The following is a 20786-nucleotide window of genomic DNA, read 5'->3' as shown; positions in this document are numbered from 1 at the left end:
AGAGGGACAGGAATGGTTGTTGGAGGTTCCTGGTTACAGATGTTTCAGTAAGATTAGGGAGGGTGGTAAAAAAGGATGGGGGGTGGCGTTGCTATTTAGAAATGGTATAGCGGCTGCAGAAAGGCAGTTCGAGGGGGATCTACCTTTGGAGGTATTATGGGCTGAAGTCAGAAATAGGAAAGGTGCAGTCACCTTGTTGGGTGTTTACTATAGGCCCCCCAATAGCAGCAGAGATGTGGAGAAACAGATTGGGAAACAGATTTTGGAAAGGTGCAGAAGCCACAGGGTAGTAGTCATGGGCGATTTCAATTTCCCAAATATTGATTGGAAGCTCTTTAGATCAAGTAGATTGGACAGGGCGGTGTTTGCGCAGTGTGTCCAGGAAGCTTTTCTAACTCAGTATGTAGATTGTCCAACCAGAGGGGAGGCCATATTGGATTTGGTACTCGGTAATGAACCGGGACAAGTGATGGGCTTGTTAGTGGGTGAACATTTTGGTGATGGTGACCACAATTCTGTGACTTTCACCTTGGTTATGGAGAGAGATAGGTGCGTGCAACAGGGTAGGGTTTTACAATTGGGGGAAGGGTAATTACAATGCTATAAGACAGGATCTGAGGAGCATAAATTGGGAGCATAGGCTGTCAGGGAAGGATGTCGTGGAAATGTGGAACTTTTTCAAGGAACAGATACGACGTGTCCTTGATATGTATGTACCTGTCAGGCAGGAAAGAAATGGTCGTGTGAGGGAACCTTGGTTGACGAGGGAGGTTGAATGTCTTGTAAAGAGGAAGAAGGAGGCTTACATAAGGTTGAGGAAACAGAGTTCAGACAGAGCAGTGGAGGGATACAGGATAGCCAGAAGGGACCTGAAGAAAGGGATTAGGAGAGCTAAGAGAGGGCATGAAAAATCTTTGGCGGATAGGATCAAGGATAACCCAAAGGCATTTTATGCGTATGTGAGAAACATGAGAATGACGAGAACGAGGATAGGTCCGATCAAGGACAGTAGTGGGAGACTGTGTATTGAGTCGGAAGAGATAGGAGAGGTCTTGAATGAATACTTTTCTTCAGTATTTACGAATGAGAGGGACCGTATTGTTGAAGAGGAGAATGTGAAACGGACTGGTAAGCTAGAGGAGATACTTGTTAGGAAGGAAGATGTGTTGGACATTTTGAACAACTTGATGATAGACAAGTCCCCCGGGCCTGACGGGATATATCCTAGGATTATGTGGGAAGCAAGAGAGGAAATTGCAGTACCGTTGGCAATGATCTTTTCGTCTTCACTGTCAACGGGGGTGGTACCAGGGGACTGGAGAGTGGCGAATGTTGTGCCCCTGTTCAAAAAAGGGAATAGGGATAACCCCGGGAATTACAGGCCAGTTAGTCTTACTTCGGTGGTAGGCAAAATAATGGAAAGGGTAATGAGGGATAGGATTTATGAGTATCTGGAAAGACACTGCTTGATTAGGGACAGCCAGCATGGATTTGTGAGGGGTAGGTCTTGCCTTACAAGTCTTATTGAATTCTTTGAGGAGGTGACCAAGCATGTGGATGAGGGTAGAGCAGTGGATGTAGTATACATGGATTTTAGTAAGGCATTTGATAAAGTTCCCCATGGTCGGCTTATGCGGAAAGTCAGGAGGCATGGGATAGAGGGAAATTTGGCCAATTGGATAGAAAACTGGCTAACCGGTCGAAGTCAGAGAGTGGTGGTAGATGGCAAATATTCAGCCTGGAGCCCAGTTACAAGTGGAGTTCCGCAGGGATCAGTTCTGGGTCCTCTGCTGTTTGTAATTTTTATTAATGATTTGGATGAGGGAGTCGAAGGGTGGGTCAGTAAATTTGCAGATGATACGAAGATTGGTGGAGGTGTGGATAGTGAGGAGGGCTGTTGTCGGCTGCAAAGAGACTTAGATATGATGCAGAGCTGGGCTGAGGAGTGGCAGATGGAGTTCAACCCTGCCAAGTGTGAGGTTGTCCATTTTGGAAAGACAAATAAGAATGCGGAATACAGAGTTAACGGTAGGGTTCTTCATGAGGTGGAGGAACAGAGGGATCTTGGGGTCTATGCTCATAGATCTTTGAAAGTTGCCATTCAGATGGATAGAGTTTGTAAGAAGGCCTATGGTGTATTAGCGTTCATTAGCAGAGGGATTGAATTCAAGAGTCGTGAAGTGATGTTGCAACTGTACAGGACTTTGGTTAGGCCACATTTGGAGTACTGTGTGCAGTTCTGGTCGCCTCACTTTAGGAAAGATGTGGAAGCTTTGGAGAGGGTGCAGAGAAGATTTACCAGGATGTTGCCTGGAATGGAGAATAGGTCGTACGAGGATAGGTTGAGAGTGCTAGGCCTTTTCTCGTTGGAACGGCGAAGGATGAGGGGTGACTTGATAGAGATTTATAAGATGATCAGAGGAATAGATAGAGTAGACAGTCAGAAACTTTTTCCCCGGGTACAACAGAGTGTTACAAGGGGACATAAATTTAAGGTAAAGGGTGGAAGGTATAGGGGAGATGTCAGGGGTGGGTACTTTACCCAGAGAGTGGTGGGGGCATGGAATGCGCTGCCTGTGGGAGTGGTAGAGTCAGAATCTTTGGTGACCTTTAAGCGGCAATTGGATAGGTACATGGATGGGTGCTTAAGCTAGGACAAATGTTCGGCACAATGTCGTGGGCCGAAGGGCCTGTTCTGTGCTGTATTGTTCTATGTTCTATGTTCTATGTTCTAAGGCCAATACAGAAGGTGAAGTCACTTCAGATGCACAGTGAGCTGATAAGATGGATATAGAACTGGCTTAGTCATAAAAGACAGAGGAGTGGAGGAAGGGTGCTACTCTGAGACTGGAAATTTGTGAGCAGTGGTAATCATAGGCTGAGACCCCTGTTGCTTGTTACATATACAGATGATTTGGAAGGAATGTAGGTGGCCTGAATAGTAAGTTTTGGATGAAACAAAAAGTGGGGGGCTATGGATAATTAGGAAGATTGCCAGAGGATACAGTAGGCTATCACTGGGCTGGAGGATATAAATGGATGGAGAAATGACAAATGTAAAGTAATGCATTTGGAAGGTCTAATGCAGGAGGGAAGTATACAGTGAATGGCAAAACCCTTACAAGCATTAACATACAGAGAGTTTTAGGTATACAGGACTACAATTCCCTGAAAGTAGCAATAAAAGTGGAGAAGGTGGTCAAGAAGGCATATGGGATATTTGCCTTCATCACTTGGAGCATAGAGAAAAAAATTGACAAGTCATTTGAAGCTGTTTAGAACTTTACTTAGGCCACACTTGGAATATTCTATACAGTTCTGGTCACCACACTATCACAAGGATGAGGAAGCTTTGGAAAGGACACAGAAAAGGTTTGCCAGGATGTTGTTTAGTTTTGCGGCGAGATTGGACAAACTTGGTTTGTTTTCACTTGAACTTTGGAGGCTGAGGAGCGACCTGATAGAAGTTTACACAATTAAGTGAGGGATGGATAGAATGGATAGTTGGAGACTTTTCCACAGGGTAAAAATGTCAAATTCTAGGGGACATAGGTTTAAGGTAAAATGGGGAAAAGCTTAAATGAAATATGAAAGGCACATTTTCTTTCACAGAGGCCTGTTAGTGCCTGGAATGTGCTGCCAGATGAGATAGTAAACATTCAAGAGTCATCTTGACAGATATATGATTAGGCTGGGAATAAATGGATATGGACAGTGCAGAAGCAGAGGGTTTTAGTTTAGAAAGACATCATGTGTTGGTTCAGTCTTGGTGGTTTGAAGGGTCAGTTCGTGTGCTGTTCTGCTCTTTGTTCTTTTAACTAATTAAAAGCAATAATTCCCATTAATGGGCAACGCTGCTGCTTAGAGCAAATCTCAACTTGACACTTGAAATGTAATTGAAAGGTGCAGCAAGTATGTAAGAATCCCTACAGTGTGGAAATAGGGCCTTCAGCCCAACAAGTCCACACCGACCCTCCGAAGAGGAACCACCCAGACCCATTTCCCTATCCTACATTTACCCCTGACTAATGCACCTAACCTACACATCCCTGGACACTATGGGCAATTTAGCATGGCCAATTCACCTAACCTGTACATCTTTGGATTGTGGGAGGAAACCGAAGCACCCAGAGGAAACCAACACAGACCGAGGGAGAATGTGCAAACTCCACACAGACAGTCGCCTGAGGCTGGAATCGAATCTGGGTCCCTGGTGCTGTGTCACTGTGTGACCCTAATGATTCTTCAATGTTTTTTTCCATAGCCCAGGTCATTCAGGCCCCTATAACAGGCAACCCATACACCATTGCTGGAGTTAATTTCCATGGGCATCTGCTACCTTAACAAGACTTCATTGCCAAATGGCCCTAATGATCATCAACCTACACAATAAGGAGGGGTTGGGCAATTCTTCTGGGGGATATTATAATTGACCCAAACCCTGTTCTCACTAGACATTGGCACACATTCATCTTTTCATAGAGATTATAAGATAGTAATAAAGGAGCACAGGAGCTGTTTGATCTTCTCCCTTCCTTTGACTGGCCAGTAAGCCCGATGAAATCTCCTGTAGAACTTCCTTGGTTAAGAAGAGCTCACCCCACACTGAGTGAAAACCAAATCTTTTATTTTATTTGTTCTTTGCACATGGACCATACTGACAGGGTCACATATAATGCCTATATCTAGTTACCTTGAGAAACATATATCATTGGCCTTATCCTTGAACAACTGCGGTACTCATATTTGAATGTTCTGATTGTTTACGAGTAAATTACTTGCTGGGTCATTTCAGTAAAAAAAATTAAACGTCCAATATGGAACTGGAGGCCTAGTTAATCCAAACCAGGGGCACATTTTACAGCCCCCTGCAAGTGGGTTTGTAGCCACGTGATTGGCCAGGAAGTAGAATTACTTCCCAAAGGCCCATCTCCATCTAGTTAACGCTCGTCATTGTGTTAAATGGCTAAATAGCAGCCATCTGGGCTTGGCAAGGTGGGTGATGACTTTCTCACTAATATTTTGGTCAAAGGATTGCCTGCAACTAGATAAATATTGTCCCAACTGAAAATGTACAATCCCACCCATCCCTGAAGGGCCTTCATTAATCAGTTGTGTTTTACGAACTTCAGGAACTTTCATGGTTATTTTTATAGTACTGACTAATAAGTTACTAGATTTCAGTTTCCCAATTTGTAAGCATTCTTTGGCTTAAAAGCTTGGTAAATGAGATGACCTTCATTCTTTGCTAACAGTACTGTGGTCAACCATCAGGAAATGTACAGAATATCTAGTTAATGAATATACAAAGAAATGAAAAGAATGTTACTCGTATAAACACATGCTACTTTCATAAATGAAGATTAAGTGTTAACACGCGGGGAGTATCTTTTGGATAATGATTTGTGCATTTATCAGGAGACACTTGGTGCTGATATTTGTGCCCAGGTGCCCATGCAGAGGGAGCACACTTGTGCATTTTAGACCTTCCAAAGCACATGGGCATCACAGGATCTGGATAAATTATCAGCCCTCAAAATCAAACGTCAATTTGAATCTGTTCAGTTTGCTTTGAAGTTTAGTTTTTTTTATTATAGTGTTCTTGTAAGGGTTGCTTTGTAAAATTTATTGAATTAATTAGAATTCACCAGTTTTCCAAATAGCATAGGTACCTAATCCCAACTGTTTATTTTGCAGTACTGTGGAATCTGTGGACTATGTATGTATTGATTGTAGATGTTTTCAATCCCTTTTGAGTTATTGAAAATCCTTTTGCTGTGTTTTTGGTTGCACTTCAATCCCATGCTCCTGATCTTTGGGGCACGCAATGCAGAGGGGTGTGGGCAGATTGGAGGAGTTCGTCCTGGGTCTGCTCCTGGGCATAGCTATAAATAGGTCCAGGCAGCGGGCTGTAGAGGGGGAGATCTCTGCCAACTACCTGCCCCTCGTGCCCAGTTATATTTGAGTCTAGGCGTCATTGGAGAGGGAGCATGCAGTGTCCATCACTGCTGTTGATGCCTTTATAGACAGGTAGCACTGTGGGGGATCGAGTGCTTTATTTCCCCCTCCAATTCCATTTCTGATTTATTACCCTCCCTCTCTTTCTACCCAATCCCATCATTTTTTTTAACATTAGCATTGCCCTTAACAGACTTTGCTTATAAATATTCAATTGGCCACATGAGTGTTTTCCTAATGGTGGATAAAAATAATTTTAAAAAAGAGATCCATAATGACACTAAAGCAGAGAGTCCCAGAGAAACACAAACAATCCAGTAACATTCACAGAGAGAAAAAACAATTCACATATCCAGTCTGGTGACCCCTGAAAGATGCTGCCAGACCTGCTGTGCTTCTCCAACAGTCTATTGCTGTTTCAGATTTCCAGCATTCACAGTTCTTTGCATTTATTTTTCTGTAATGATGATGCTTGGTTTTGGAACAGTACATTTGCAACATCTCACTTAATGAATAAATTTAAATAAATTTAAATGTGAGTAAGGATTAACTCTGGTCTCCTCCTTTATCAACTAGCTGTAAGAAATGTAACAAAAGCGAAAAAAGGTCATCCAGCCCTTTCCATTGAATGACTCCTGAAACATTGTGCATCATTGAAACCTAGACCCTTACTCCATATCCCAAATAAGCAGCATCTGTTGAGACAGAAACAGAACTAATGTTTTGAATTTGATAAGGCTTTACTTCAGAATTAAAAGAGTCATATTAGACCCAAAAATTAATTTTCTTTCCATCTCCATAGTTGCTGGCAGACGTGTTCAGTTCTGTTTTTATTTCGGATTTCTTGCATCTGCAATATTTGCTTTTGCTTTCTTTCTCCTCAACCGAGCATTCCCTCGTATTGTGAATGACAAGAACCTCAACTGTGTCCAAACAATTTACCTCACACTTTTACATCCCTCCGAGGCTATGTTAGAATTCCCTTAGTCCTTGCTTTCTACCCACATTCAAAGGATCAACTACTTTTCCACCATCTCCAGCATGAATGCCACCATCAAATGCATCTGTCCCTCACGTCAACATTCCGAATGGACCATTCAGAAATTGACACCTTGATCTACTCCCATCAACCCCACTGCTTCCTCTCCTTCCTGGAGCATTTCCTGTGCAATTGCAGTTGGTATAATACTGTCAATGAAGCAGTGATTCTCTTGTAATTTTTCAATTCACGATATGGAAATTCCTGTGTTGGACTAGGGTGGACAAAGTCAGAAATCACATGATACCAGAATGTAGTCCAACAGGTTCATTTAAAATCACAAGCTTTCGGAGTGCTGCTCCTTTGTCAGGAGAATTCACTTCTGACTTTTTCAATTCAGTGTAATGAATTTGTTGATTATATTGCAATTTCCTTTACATTGCAGAGACCGAACACAGATCAGATGACCACATTGTGGAATACTTCCACCCAGCATGCGAGGATGACCTCAAGGATTTTCAGTTGCTTGCTATTTTCCTTCACCACTACGCTCTCATGCTCACAATTCTTAATTCGGCCTAGTTCAAAAGTGCCAGTGAATCTTCATACATGCTTGAGAAACTTTTTTCAATTAGGCCCTTTGCAGTCTTTTAAGTTCATCATCGAGTTCAACAACTTCAGACCCTGAACTCTGTTCTTTATTTTGACTCTGTGTCGTTGCCATGTTTTTGTTGTCAGACAGAGCTGTTCATTATCCTGCTAAGCACACTCAATCTGGAACAGTGCTTTGTTGCTTTACTGTCAAAGTTACCACTCCCACTGTCTTTTGTTCCATGGCAACTCTGTCATTTAATTTCTTCCGCTTGTTCCTCTTATACATACTATTCCTTTTGTCCTTTCTCCCCCACATCTGTCAACAACATAAAATTCATCACATTTCCATCTTCCTTTGGTTGAAAAGTCACATTCGACCCAAAGTATCAACTCTGTTTTTCTTTCCATGGTTACTGCCAGAAAAGCTGACTATTTACAACGCAAAATTTTCTGTTTTATTCCAAGTTTACAGTATCTGCAGTGTTTTTTGCAATTAAGTAATCAAACAAGTGACAGTAACTAAACAAAAACAGACCCGCAGATGCTGGAAATCTGAAACAAAAATAGAAATTGCTGAAAGAACTCAGCAGGTCTGGAGACAAAGCAGACTCAACGTTTTAGGTCAATGACTCTTTTTCAGAACATTAATAACAGTTGCTCATGAATCATTACAATCTCAATTAACCAGTAATGTAACCAGCCAAAAGCTGGAAATAAAAACTTGTGAAATTTGTTAAATGCCTTTTACAAATCAGCAGGGATTCTATTCCCTTGCACACAAGCAAATCCCATTTCCTTTTTCACATGTTTTATTCATTTCAATGAGCATTGGGAAATCAGATTTCTATTCCTTTGCAGGCCTCAGTTCCATCTTCAGTGGAACAGTTGCTACTGCAAAAGTATGATATTGGATCTGAGGCTTCTGAATTAGGTTTTTTTTTTGCTTGGCTAAGATCACCACGAGCTCAGGAACTGAACTGAAACTGACCGTGTTCAACACATATAGCCATCAGGCTCTTATAGGTCATTCATCCCCTTGGGTCAATTTCCCCATGCAAGTAGATCCTGGCTGATTTTTCTCTTAACTCTGTTAATCCACTTTGGATTTGATTTCTAATGGATGTGATCTGATGAGAAAGAAAAATAAAAAAGATTTGCTTGAGCAGCAAATTATTAGTCTTCATAGAGTGTACAACTCACTGAGACTGCCAGCAGAGTTGCTCAGTAGTTAGCACTGCTGCCTCACAGTGCCAGGGACCTAGGTTTGATTCCACCCTCGGGCGACTGTCTGTGTGGAACTTAAACATTCTCCCCGTGTCTGCGTGAATTTCCTCCAAGTACTCTGGTTTCCTCCCACACTCCAAAGATGTGCAAGTTAGGTGGATTGGCCATGCTAAATTGCCCATAGTGTTCAGGGATGTGTAGATTAGGTGTGATAGCCATTGGAAATGCAAGGTTCCAGGATTGGATAGGGAGCTGGGTCTGGGTGGAATGCGCTTCAGCGAGTTGGTATGGACTAGTTGGTCCAAACAGCCTATTTCCACACTGTAGGGATTCTATTCAATTATGGCTGGAATTATTGGTCTACTGCTCACTTTCAACTTGAAAGGAATTTGATGGTGACCACTGATCCTTCTGTCACCTCTCCATGTTCTTCCTACTAGTAGAGATTGAGAGTTTGGAAGAAGCTATCAAAGGAAGCTTACTGGGTTTCTCCAGTGCATCTTATAGATGGTATTGACTGCTGGCACTCTGACCCACCCCAGCTGGTGAAGTATTTAACATGGTGGTGCTATGATCTCCATAGGGGAACCATGAAACAAAATGATCAAATTTATAACACATAAGAATTATCAACATTTGAACACATTTCAGGAGCAAAAGTAAGCTATTCAGGCATTCAAGCCCGCTCTGCCATTCAAAAGCTTTGAAAGATGGTGCTAGAGCATGGTAACTCTTTGCGATCTGTCTCCAGCAGATTATCCCCTCGCATCGTTTATAATTGCTTTACTCTTTTAAATCTCAACTATAAGTCTGTCAGAATTACTAAAAATGTTCTCTTCAATCTACTGACAGGTCTGGTGATCTTTTGACCTCTGGGAACAACCAACCCCGCCCCCTCCGCCTGGGCCAACTGCATCTGAGCTGACAATACCAGGACCTCCTGGAGCGCCTGACTGCGTGAACAGATGGAGCTGATGCAGGAAGCATGACCGTGACAATAAAGAGACCAGCATTTACCGGCTTCTTGAAGGCCTGACCCAGATGTTGATCGGTGACCTGGCTCTTTGCAGTGGACCCACATGGACCCAATGGAAAAAGAACCTCTTGGAATCCTGACATTGAGGCCTGACCAGATTAAGAACAAGACCTCCAGACCCTACCGGACACACCCGCTTATGTCCTAGAATCGCAGACCAACCATACTGATCCCCAGAAGTAGCCACTTACCCAGGAAATGTGGGAGACATGCTGGTTTCGAGGCTTCCCCCCTCCCCAGCATACTCCTGGCAAATGTCCACATCATTAAAAACAAGCTGGATGAACTATAAAGCTGGACTCACCGACCAAAAGGAATTGAGATACTGCTGACTGCTCTGTTTTACAGAGACATGACTCACTCCTGTTTCACCTGACTGTGCCTTCCAAACTGAGGGTTTCTCAATCTACCGGATGGACCACACAGTGTCCTCAGGCAAGGGAAGGGATGGAGTCGTCTGCCTCCTGATTGGTGCTTGAACATGATGACCCTGGCGAGTTAATGTTCCTGGGACCTAGAGTATCTAATGATGAAATGAAGACGTTACTACTTGTCTTGGGAGTTCACTCCTGCTATCCTGACAGCAATTACTATCCCACCCCATGTAGAAGTGAAAAGTTTTTTAATTCACTTGAGGGACACGGGCATAGCTGGCTGGCCAGCATTTATTGCCCATCACTAGCTGCCCTTGAACTAGCTTGCTAGTGTATTTCAGAGGGCAGTTGAGAGTCAACTGCATTGCTGAAGGGCTGGAGTCACCTGCAGGCCAGACTGGGTGAGGATGACAAATTTCCTTCCCTGAAAGACATTCGTGAACCACATGGGTTTTTCCGACAATCGGCAATGGTTTCATGGTCATCAGTAGATGCCTAATTCCAGATTCAGATCATAGATCATAGAGATGTACAGCATGGAAACAGACCCTTCGGTCCAACCCGTCCATGCCAACCAGATATCCCAACCCAATCTAGTCCCACCTGCCAGCACCTGGCCCATATCCCTCCAAACCCTTCCTATTCATATACCTATCCAAATGCCTCTTAAATGTTGCAATTATACCAGCCTCCATCACTTCCTCTGGCAGCTCATTCCATACACGTACCACCCTCTGTGTGAAAAGGTTGCTCTTTAGGTATGTTTTATATCTTTCCCCTCTCACCCTAAACCTATGCCCTCTAGTTCTGGACTCTCCGACCCCAGGGAAAAGACTTTGCCTATTTACCCTTTCCATGCCCCTCATAATTTTGTAAACCTCTATAAGGTCACCCCTCAGCCTCCGATCCAAATTCCACCATCTGCCATGGGAGGATTTGAACACGGGTCCCCAGAACATTAGCAGAGTTTCTGGATTAATGGTCTAGAGATAATACCACTAGGCCATGCCCTCCCCTTGATGAAGTATTCACCACCACAAATAGCTTTCAGATGGAATACCACAAAGCCTTGTTCATCGTTGCCGGTGACTTTAACCAGGCCAACCGCAAGAGTGTGCTACCCAGATGCCATCAACACATCTCCTGACCCACCTGAGGCCCAAACACCCTTGACCATTGCTACACAATCATCAAAGCTGCCATTCCCCGCCTGCATTTTGGTCAATCAGACCATAACGCTGCGCTCTTTCTCCTGGCTAACAAGCGAAAACTGAAACGTGAGGATCAGGTACCAAACATCATACTGTGTTGGCGTGAGGTAATGGATGAGCTTCGATGTGACTGCTTGGAGTTCGCGGACTGGTCGATATTCAACAACTCAGCGGTCATCCTAAATGACTATGTCACGTCCGTCACAGACTTCATCAGTAACTGTATAGATGACTGCGAGCCAAAGACATTAATCTGAGAATTCCCCAACTGGAAACCATGGATAAACCAGGAAATCCACTCCCTGTTGAAGTCCTGGTCTGAAGCATTCAAGTCGGGTGACGCTGGCCTACACAGGAACTCTAGGTATGATCTATGCAAAGCCATCAGGGCCACTGAGAGACAATACCAGACTAAACTAGAATCCCAGTCTGACCACGTGAACATATATCAGCTGTGACAAGGCTTTGACGCCATAATATGTTACAAAATGATGTCGAGTAGAATCGCTGCCAACGATGCATCCCAACCCATTGAACTCAATGCATTCTATGGTCATTTTGAACATAAGGTCAGTGAAATGATGTCACCTTCTTGAGAGTGAACCCATGGAAAGCAACAACCCAGACGGACACTTTAGGCTTCTGATCAGATCCTGCGTGGATTAGCTGGCAAAAGTATTTGTACATAGGTTTAATCTCTCTGTACTCTGACGTGAGGTTTCATCCTGCTCCAAGAAGACCAGTATCATGCTAGTGCCAAAAAAAAGTTAGGCAACGTGCCTTAACATCCATCATTGTGAAGTGCTTTGAGAGGTTAGTAAAGTTCAAGTACAGCTTCTTCCCCACTGTTATTAGACTGCTGAATGGACCTCTCAAGTTTCAAATCTAATGATGATTTTGCTGTTTATACAGCTGTAACTTTGTATGCCTCATTGTGTTTGTCCTTGTATTTTATGATCTGTCTGCACTGCACACAAAACAAAACTTTTCAAAGTACTTAGGTACATGTGACAAATCAAATCAAATCACACCTCAATGCCAGCCTCCCAGATGGCCTTGATTCACTGCAATTCGCCTACTGTCACAGCCGACGCAATCTCCCTGGGCCTATACTCATCCCTGGAACAGTGAATAACAAGGACGCTTACATAGAGTTATAGAATTATAAAGATGTACAGCACGGAAACAGACCCTCTGGTCAACTTGTCCATGCCGACCAGATATCCCAACTCAATCCAGTCCCACCTACTTGCACCCGACTGATATCCCTCCAAACCTTTCCTGTCCATATACTCATCCAGATGCCTTTTAAATGTTGCAATTGTACTAGACACCACCACTTCTTCTGGCAACTCATTCCATACACGTACCACCCTCTATGTGAAACAGTTGCTCCTTAGGTCTCTTTTATATCTTTCCCTTCTCATCCAAAACCTATACCCTCCAGTTCTGGACTCCCCCATCCCAGGGAAGAGACTTTGTCTATTTATCCTATCCATGCCCCTCATGATTTTATAAATCTCTGTAAGGTCACCCCTCAACCTCCAATGCTCCAGGGAAAACAGCCCTAGCCTATTCAACCTCTCCTGATAGCTCAAGTCCTTGTAAATCTGTTCTGAACCCTTTCAAGTTTCACAACATCCTTCCAATAGGAAGGAAACCAGAATTGCATGCAATATTCCAACAGTGGCCTAACCAATGTCCTGTACAGCCGCAACATGACCTCCCAACTCCTGCACTCAATACTCTGACCAATAAAGGAAAGCATACCAAACGCCTTCTTCACTATCGTGTCCACCTGTGACCCCACATTCAAGGAACTATGAACCTACACTCCAAGGACTCTTTGTTCAGGAACACTCCCAAGGACCTTACCATTAAGTGTATAAGTCCTGCTAAGGTTTGCTTTTCCAAAATGCAGCACCTCACCTTTATCTAAATGAAACTCCATCTGCCACTCCTCAGCCCATTGGCTCATCTGATCAAGATCCCACTGTAACCGAGGTAACCTTCTTCTCTGTCCACTATACCTCCAATTTTGGTGTCATCTGCAAAATTACTAATTATATCTCTTAAGCTCACATCCAAATCATTTATATAAATGAGAAAAAGTAGAGGACCCAGCACCGATCCTTGCATCACTCCACTGGTCACAGCCAGGCCTCCAATCTGAAAGACTCCAATTTAGAACAGTTGGGAACGAGGAAAATGTGACATTTATGCTGACGACAAGGGAGTCGGGGTTGGGGGGGCGTGGGGATGGGGGAGGTGAAAGACATGAGCTGATTGGTAGAGATAGAGCCCAAAGAGAAAGAAAGTTAGTCAATGGGACAAGATAACATTTGTGGTGAATTTTGCACTTTACAATTGATTGTAATTTGACTTGAGGCACCTTGTGGTCTGAAAAATCATATTTACAAATGGTAGTTTTTTTTATTGTAAAAATCATTGTGTTAGAGTTTGGCCTCTCTCGGGTGAATTTATTGTCACTGGGCATTCTTGTTCTACATTCTTGTTTGCAGACATTTCAGAAGTCTCCAAAAATAGACTGAATCATTCATGTTTAAAGACACCAGTAAGAACATTTTGAAAGGTTTAGAATATGTTTTCAAATTATGAAGGAGTTAATTACTGAACCTGAATCTAAGTTAAAAAAATTTGCACATTTTAACAGTAAGTTTCTGTGTTTTAAAGCCAAGTTATTCATGGGTGATGAACTTAGTGATTTTAATTTTTTTTCTGATGACCTCAATTTGCAGCTGTATCAATAAAAGTATAATACTTTACTATTCTTCAATATATCACAGTATTTTGAGACAATTTTTGAAACATGTATTTTAATATCCAATCCATTTATGCTGGTTTATGACAGATTTGTGTTCAGCAGTATGCAGTTGTGTCTGAGTGAAGGTTTGGTTAGGAAATGTTAGTGGTGGTAGAATGCTACTTTTTAAACAGATGTTAACTTGGCTGCAAATTGCACCAGAATTACTGACTGCAGACATTCGACTCCACTGTTAACTTATGGGGTGTTTTGTTTTATTTTTAACCAAGCATTTAAAAAAAAAGAAAAACAGGATAAACTTCTGCCTTTAATATGACATAACAAAAAAAATTCATAGGTTATATTAGTGGGTAAAATGTGGCCAATAAGGTATAATTTGGGAAAATGTGAAATTGTTCATTTTGACAGGCAGCATTTTGTCTAAATGGTGAGAGATTGCAGAGCTCTGAGATGCAGAGTTCAGGGTACCCTCATGCATGAATTACAAAAGGTTAGAAAGTAGGTAAAGCAGGCAATTAACAAAGTTTATAGAATATTATAAGTTATCAGGAGGGAAATTTAATACAAAAGCAGGGTGAGTATGGTTCAGTTACACAGGGCACTGATGAAGCTGCATTTGGTGTACTGTGCACTATGTTGTTCACCTTATTTCAGGAAGAATGTAAATGCTTTGGAGACAATTTAGCGATAGTTTACTAGACTAATATCGGGAATGAGTGGGTGTCTTAAGAGGAAAGGTTGGACAGACTAGGATTGTATCGACTAGCCTTTAAAAGAGTAAGAGGTGACCTGACTGAAATCTGAAATGTTTAGACGGGTAGATGTGGAGACGATGTTTCCTCTTATTGGAGTATCTAAAACTAGGGATCACTCTTTAAAAAGCAGGGCTCTCCCATTTAAATCCAAGATTTCTTTTTTCTCTCTAAGGGTCATAGAGTCAGAGAGATGTACAGCACAGAAATAGACCCTTTGGTCTAACCCGTCCATGCCAACCAGATATCCCAACCCAATCTATTCCCACCTGCCAACACCTGGCCTATATCCCTCTAAACCCTTCCTATTCATATGCACATGCCTCTTAAATGTTGCAATTGTACTAGCCTCCACCACTTCCTCTAGCAGCCCATTACACACAAGCACCACCCTCTGCGTGAAATAATTGCCCCTTAGATCTCTTTTATATCTTGCCCCTCTCACCCTAAACCTATATCCTCCAGTTCTGGACTCCCCCACCCCAAGGAAAATGCCTTGCCTATTTACCCGATCCATGCCCCTCATGATTTTATAAAGCTCTATAAGGTTACTCGTCTTTGGAACTTTCTCCCTGAAGAGGTGGTGGAAATGGAGTACTTGAGTATTTTTAAGGCAGAGGTGGGTAGATTCATGTTAAGTAAGAGTTGAAAGGTATTAGGGCTAGGTTGGAATGTGGTTTTGAGGTTACAATCAGATTGGCCATGATCTTTTTGACCTGATTTGAATTGAGTTTTTATTTTCACATGCACTGAGGTAGAGTGAGAAGTCTTGGTTTGCATGCTATCCATACAAATCATGCCTTTCAGAAGTACATCAGGATAGCAGAACAGAATGTGGAATATACTATTACAGCTACAGAGAAGATGCATAAAAAGATCAACTCCAATTTATGAGGTCTGCTCATAAATCTGATGTCAGTATGGAAGAAGCTGTTCTTGAATCTGCTAGTACTTTCTAACTTCTGCCCGATGGAAGAGGGTGGAAGAGTATAGCTGGAGTGGGAGGGGTCTTTGATTATGTTGATTGTTTTCCCGAGACAGTGGGAAGCATAGATGGAGTCAATGGATGGGAGGTTGGTTTGTGTGATGGACTGGGCTATGTTCACAACTCAGTAGTTTCTTGTGCTCTTGGGAAGGGTAGTTGCCATTCCATGTTTTAATACGTCCAGATAGGATGCTTTGTATGATAAATCTATAAACATTGGTAAGCGTACTTGTGAACATGCCAAATTTCCTTAGCCTCCTGAGGAAGTAGAGACAGTGTTCTGTTTTCTTGACTTTGGATGAACCAGGACAGATAGTTTGTGATCATCATTCCCAGGAACTTGATGCCACCAACCATCTCCACCTCAGCACCATTGATGCAGACAGGGGCGTGCCCTCCACTCCACTTCCTGAAGTCAATGACCAGCTCCTTCATTTTGCTGATGCTGATGGAAAGATTGTTGTCATTTTACCATGCTGCTAAGCACTCAATTTCTTTCCTGCACTCTGTCTCATCATTGTTTAAGATCCTACCCAATATTGTGCTGCCTGCAGCAAACTTGTAAAGGGAGTTTGGGGTGGAATTTGGCCATGTAGTCATGAGTGTATAAAGAGTATAGCAGGGCACTGATTATGCAGCCCTATGGGGCACTGGTGTTAAGAATTACCAATGGAGGTGTTGTCACCTATCCTTACTGATTACAATCTATGGGTCAGGAAGTCAAAGATCCAGTAACAGACGGGGGAGCCAAGATCTAAGTCTTGAAGTTTAGAGATGAGTTTGTTTACATCGTTCTGCATTGATCAGTTGAAGACTTCAATTGAGTGGAGCCTCAATGCATCTGCCAATCCATATTAAAACAAATCATCAGTGAGTATAAGTCTATTTTTCAGTTACTTTGCATTTAATTCTGAAATTTTCTATTTGAACCCTATTGCCTGGAGGAACATATGGTTATTAAATTGCAGCTCTATGGTTCATTCCTTCAGCCTCACCCTGCACAGCTCTGATGCTGTTTAGTTCTTATCATTTTGTTCACTACATTACTGCACCTAAAATGTGTGTTGTGATAGAGAGTACCCCTCCCACTCCCATCCACCTGAATTATAAATGACCAAATGTATTGCTACAAAATTAAGTAGCAGCCATAGAAATACAAATAGTAGAGCTTTTGATATATTTTAATCAAGTGCCTATGAATTTTAGTTTCTCTTTACTTTCATTAGAGCCACGTTGAAAGAAAAACAACTCATTTTTCAAAATATTAGAGAGGGAGAAGGTTTTAAATCAATGAGATATTTATGGAGACCACATTGAGGGCGAGGCAAGATCCCAATACCTGAAGGAAGACAGTGACTTTTTGTTATAAAGGGAACCAGAATTTGGGACTGATTAGGGCAACAGCAGGAAGAGCTGAAAATAAAGAGGAAGTGTAGCAGACAAGTTATAGTGTTCAGGGATTTGCTTCTTTTATTTACATATAGAAATCTGTGCAAATTGAATTGATTGTTGTTTCCTTGGGCTTCAGTATACTAGAGGAAGAAGGTGAGGAATCGATGGCTTTTGCCCATGTGGGTATAAATAGCATAGGGAGAAGTAGAACAGATATCTTCATGTGAAGTACTGGATATTAGGGGAAAAAGCTTAAAAAGGTAGTACTTCCAGTAATGTTACTTATGTCATATGTTGTTGATAGGAAAGTAATTAACTAAACAAATGCATAGCTAAGAATTTGATGCAGGAAACAGGATTTTGATTTTTTTTCCCTTCCCAACCAGCACAACACCTTTTGGAACAGGGGAACGTACACAGACCAGATATCTACTACCTTAATTTAAAAAGCAGTTGAGCTGTTGGCAGTCATGAAATAAAGACATTTTGGGAATTGTTTAAATTTAAAGTGTAACTATCAATGCAGTGAGTGTAAGAGAATATTAGATTATACCAAGCCTTTTTATATCAGAAAAAATGCAAATTGAAGATTAACCTAACTTTAATTCCATTAGTGGGAAATGAACACATTAAAATGCAAATAAAGTAAAATGGAAAAGATAAATAGCATCAGAGCTGTGCAGAAAAGCAAAATACTAGAGGTGCTGGAAATATTCAGCTAATTAAAAACAGCATCTGTGGACAGAACAAATTAATATTTTGGGTTGTTGCTGTTTCATCATCAGCATTCAAAGGATTTGCAGAGATTGATATATTATTATCATAAGTGACTTGATGGAACAGAATTTGGCATTGAGTCACTTGAGCAGATACTTAAGCAAATCATTAGATTTTAACAAGCATCTTAATAAAGGAGAGAGAAACAGAGGCTCAAGAAAGGAGTTCCAATAACTTAGGGTCTAAGCAGTTCAAGATATAGTCACTGATGGAGTGGTGAACATCAGGGATTTAAGAGGCGAGAATTGGAGCTTTCAGAGTGTTGCACGAAGGAACGGATACAGGGAGGAGCAAGACGACGGAGGGACTTAAAACGATGAAAATTTTGAAAATCAATTTTTTGCAGGGCTGGAAACCAAAGTATGCAAGCATAGTGGTGACAAATGGAAAGTGCAATACAGTTAGAATAAGGCAAATCTTTGAATTAAATCAAATTTTCAAGGAGAGTTTGCAAACAATGCACATTACATCTTTTTCTTTATTGCTTTGCATTTAATGTCATTCATAATCAAAAAATGTCCAGTTCACAACATGCTTATCAATTTTTTTTAAAAACGGAAAGTTTGTTTGGAACAGATATCACATTTTGGGAAAAAGAAGAGCCATATTATGTATCATTTTCATTAAAAGATGTGAATTGCAGCAAATATTATTTTCTCATTTAACCTTTCCCCACCTCTTGAAGAAATCAACTTAAATTATTTGGATATCATTACAGTCAACATCAAGTTCATTATTCCTTTGAATGCTTTGACAATTCATGTCTCTTTGAGATGCAAGAGAAACTTAGCTGCCTCTGTCTTAACAGAACATATAAAATTTCATTAAAAGTTGGGTAACAGTAGTGAGATGTGGGAACTGAAACTGCTTTTCACCTCTACAATTCATGGGGAACTAAACCCAACTCTACTGCTCCCGCTAACTAACTCAGAACACAATAGAAATCAAAATTCAGGTCTTCCAGTCTGTACAGCAGCTCTGGGAATAAAAAGGCATTGAAGGTAACTACATAAATGCAAGTCACTGCCTGAACCATCACAAAATAGTTCAACAGAACAGAATTTTTACAAATACATATATTTTACACTGCAAAAAAAATTAGAAATGCATAAATCATTGGCCAGGACAGAGTTGGAATACCGCAGACAATTGAGAGCTATATGTCTGAAAAACATAAAAACTTTAGAAAGGACACAAAGGAAGTTTTAACAAGGGTGTGATCAGCGATGAATGAGTTTTGTTTACATGGGAATATTGGAACAATTGGAAGTTTCCTTTTTAGAAGCCAAAGTTAACATAATTCCAAGATCAGAGGCTTTGATAACTATAGAAAAAACTATCCCCTCTGTCAGGGATCAATAACCAGAGGGATCTAGATTCAAACACATTCCCAAAATATCTAGATTGGAAATGATGAGGACATTTTCCATTCAGTTCTCAGACACTGAAGCGAATGCCGTAAACAATGTTAAATGGGAGTTGAACAGATATCAGGAGATAAATTTACAGGAAAGAGACTGAATGTCGGACGACACGTGCCGGTTCTTTGAAAGAGCTAGCAGAAGCAGTGATGAACTGTGTAGCTGCCTCCTGTTTGTAAAATATTTGGAAGGCAGTTTCTCTGTAAGTAACCAGTTTCAGGGGCAACTGAAGCAGCTTGGCAGAGGACAAGTATTATTGGTTTGTATACAATAGGAAAGTACTGGCACACCTGTTTCTGGAATAAAATGTAACCCAGTTTACAGTATGCAAATCTAACAACGCCAAGACACAGTTTCCAAAGCAACATTCACAACTCTTATCTGGCGGTCAGTGTCCTGCGGATCAAGTGGTCCTAAACATTTCACAATGTCGATAGAGAACTGTTGAACTGTTTAGAACCACTGCACCCGGAGGACTGTAACCTGCAGGCGCGGCATCAGCAGGGTCCCTTTAAATATTCTCTTGGCCATCTGACCAGCATGTGACTTGAGCCCGTTCTCCAAAAATCCGAGGGAACAGCTAGCAATAAAAAAAAGAGAATCAATGTAGCAACAGTTAAAAACCACACAGAGTTCACATTCAGAGTAATAGAGCGATCCAATTCTTCGAGATTTCCCAGCTTCTTAATTCCACCCTGGTTTCCACTTACTGCTTCCTTCGCTGCCCCCATAGGGACGTTTGTGATCGCAAAGATTTCACAGAATCTCCCCTGTACCATCTCCAAAAAATATCCGTACAAGGTGATTTCAACCAGGACAGCCGCTAACCTGACAAACTCATACTGCTCATTAACACAGATGTGTGCTACACAAACACTTCCTGATTGCCTTCTGTACAAGCGGCTTTGCCGGGTGCCCCTTTTTATAGCTGTTCCAGGGAGTCGCATGCATACCTTAACAGAGGAATGAAGTCCCCTCCTGACATGACCAGTTTTTCCAGGTTGCAACACCTACTGCATCTTCTCTGTTAAGAGGAGAGACAGAGAGAGAAAAAAAAATAACCGCATGTACTTATCTGTCCTGACCAAGCCTGTCAGAAACGACAGTGAAACAACCCCTAGTAAAAGCACAACTGCTAAACTGGTTTGGGAAGACAGCAATGGACACTCCACCCAACACGCTAACGCACACACATTCAAACAAATAGTCCAACAAGACAAATTTTCAAAAAGATATATATTTACATGCGCGCTTTGATGGATGTAGTTAAGGTACTTCTGAAATACCGGGAAAACAAC

At 41.7% G+C, this 20786-nt stretch overlaps 1 long non-coding RNA gene across 1 annotated transcript; it reads right to left on the bottom strand.

Moving 5' to 3' along the window:
• Positions 1–18527: 18527 nt before the first annotated feature.
• LOC122553972 (uncharacterized) lies at positions 18528–20340 on the bottom strand. Its single transcript, XR_006312884.2, has 2 exons — positions 20199–20340; positions 18528–20068 (listed from the first exon to the last, which is right to left on the bottom strand). It is a non-coding gene; the product is annotated as an uncharacterized LOC122553972 (long non-coding RNA).
• Positions 20341–20786: the final 446 nt, after the last annotated feature.

The sequence above is a fragment of the Chiloscyllium plagiosum genome, unplaced genomic scaffold (assembly GCF_037043375.1).
Source record: "Chiloscyllium plagiosum isolate Xiang-an unplaced genomic scaffold, Cpla_swu_hap1 HiC_scaffold_8, whole genome shotgun sequence".
In the NCBI taxonomy this organism is placed as follows: domain Eukaryota; kingdom Metazoa; phylum Chordata; class Chondrichthyes; order Orectolobiformes; family Hemiscylliidae; genus Chiloscyllium; species Chiloscyllium plagiosum.
Note: the sequence above shows the minus strand (reverse complement) of the source record. Positions and strands in the feature narration are given on the sequence as shown.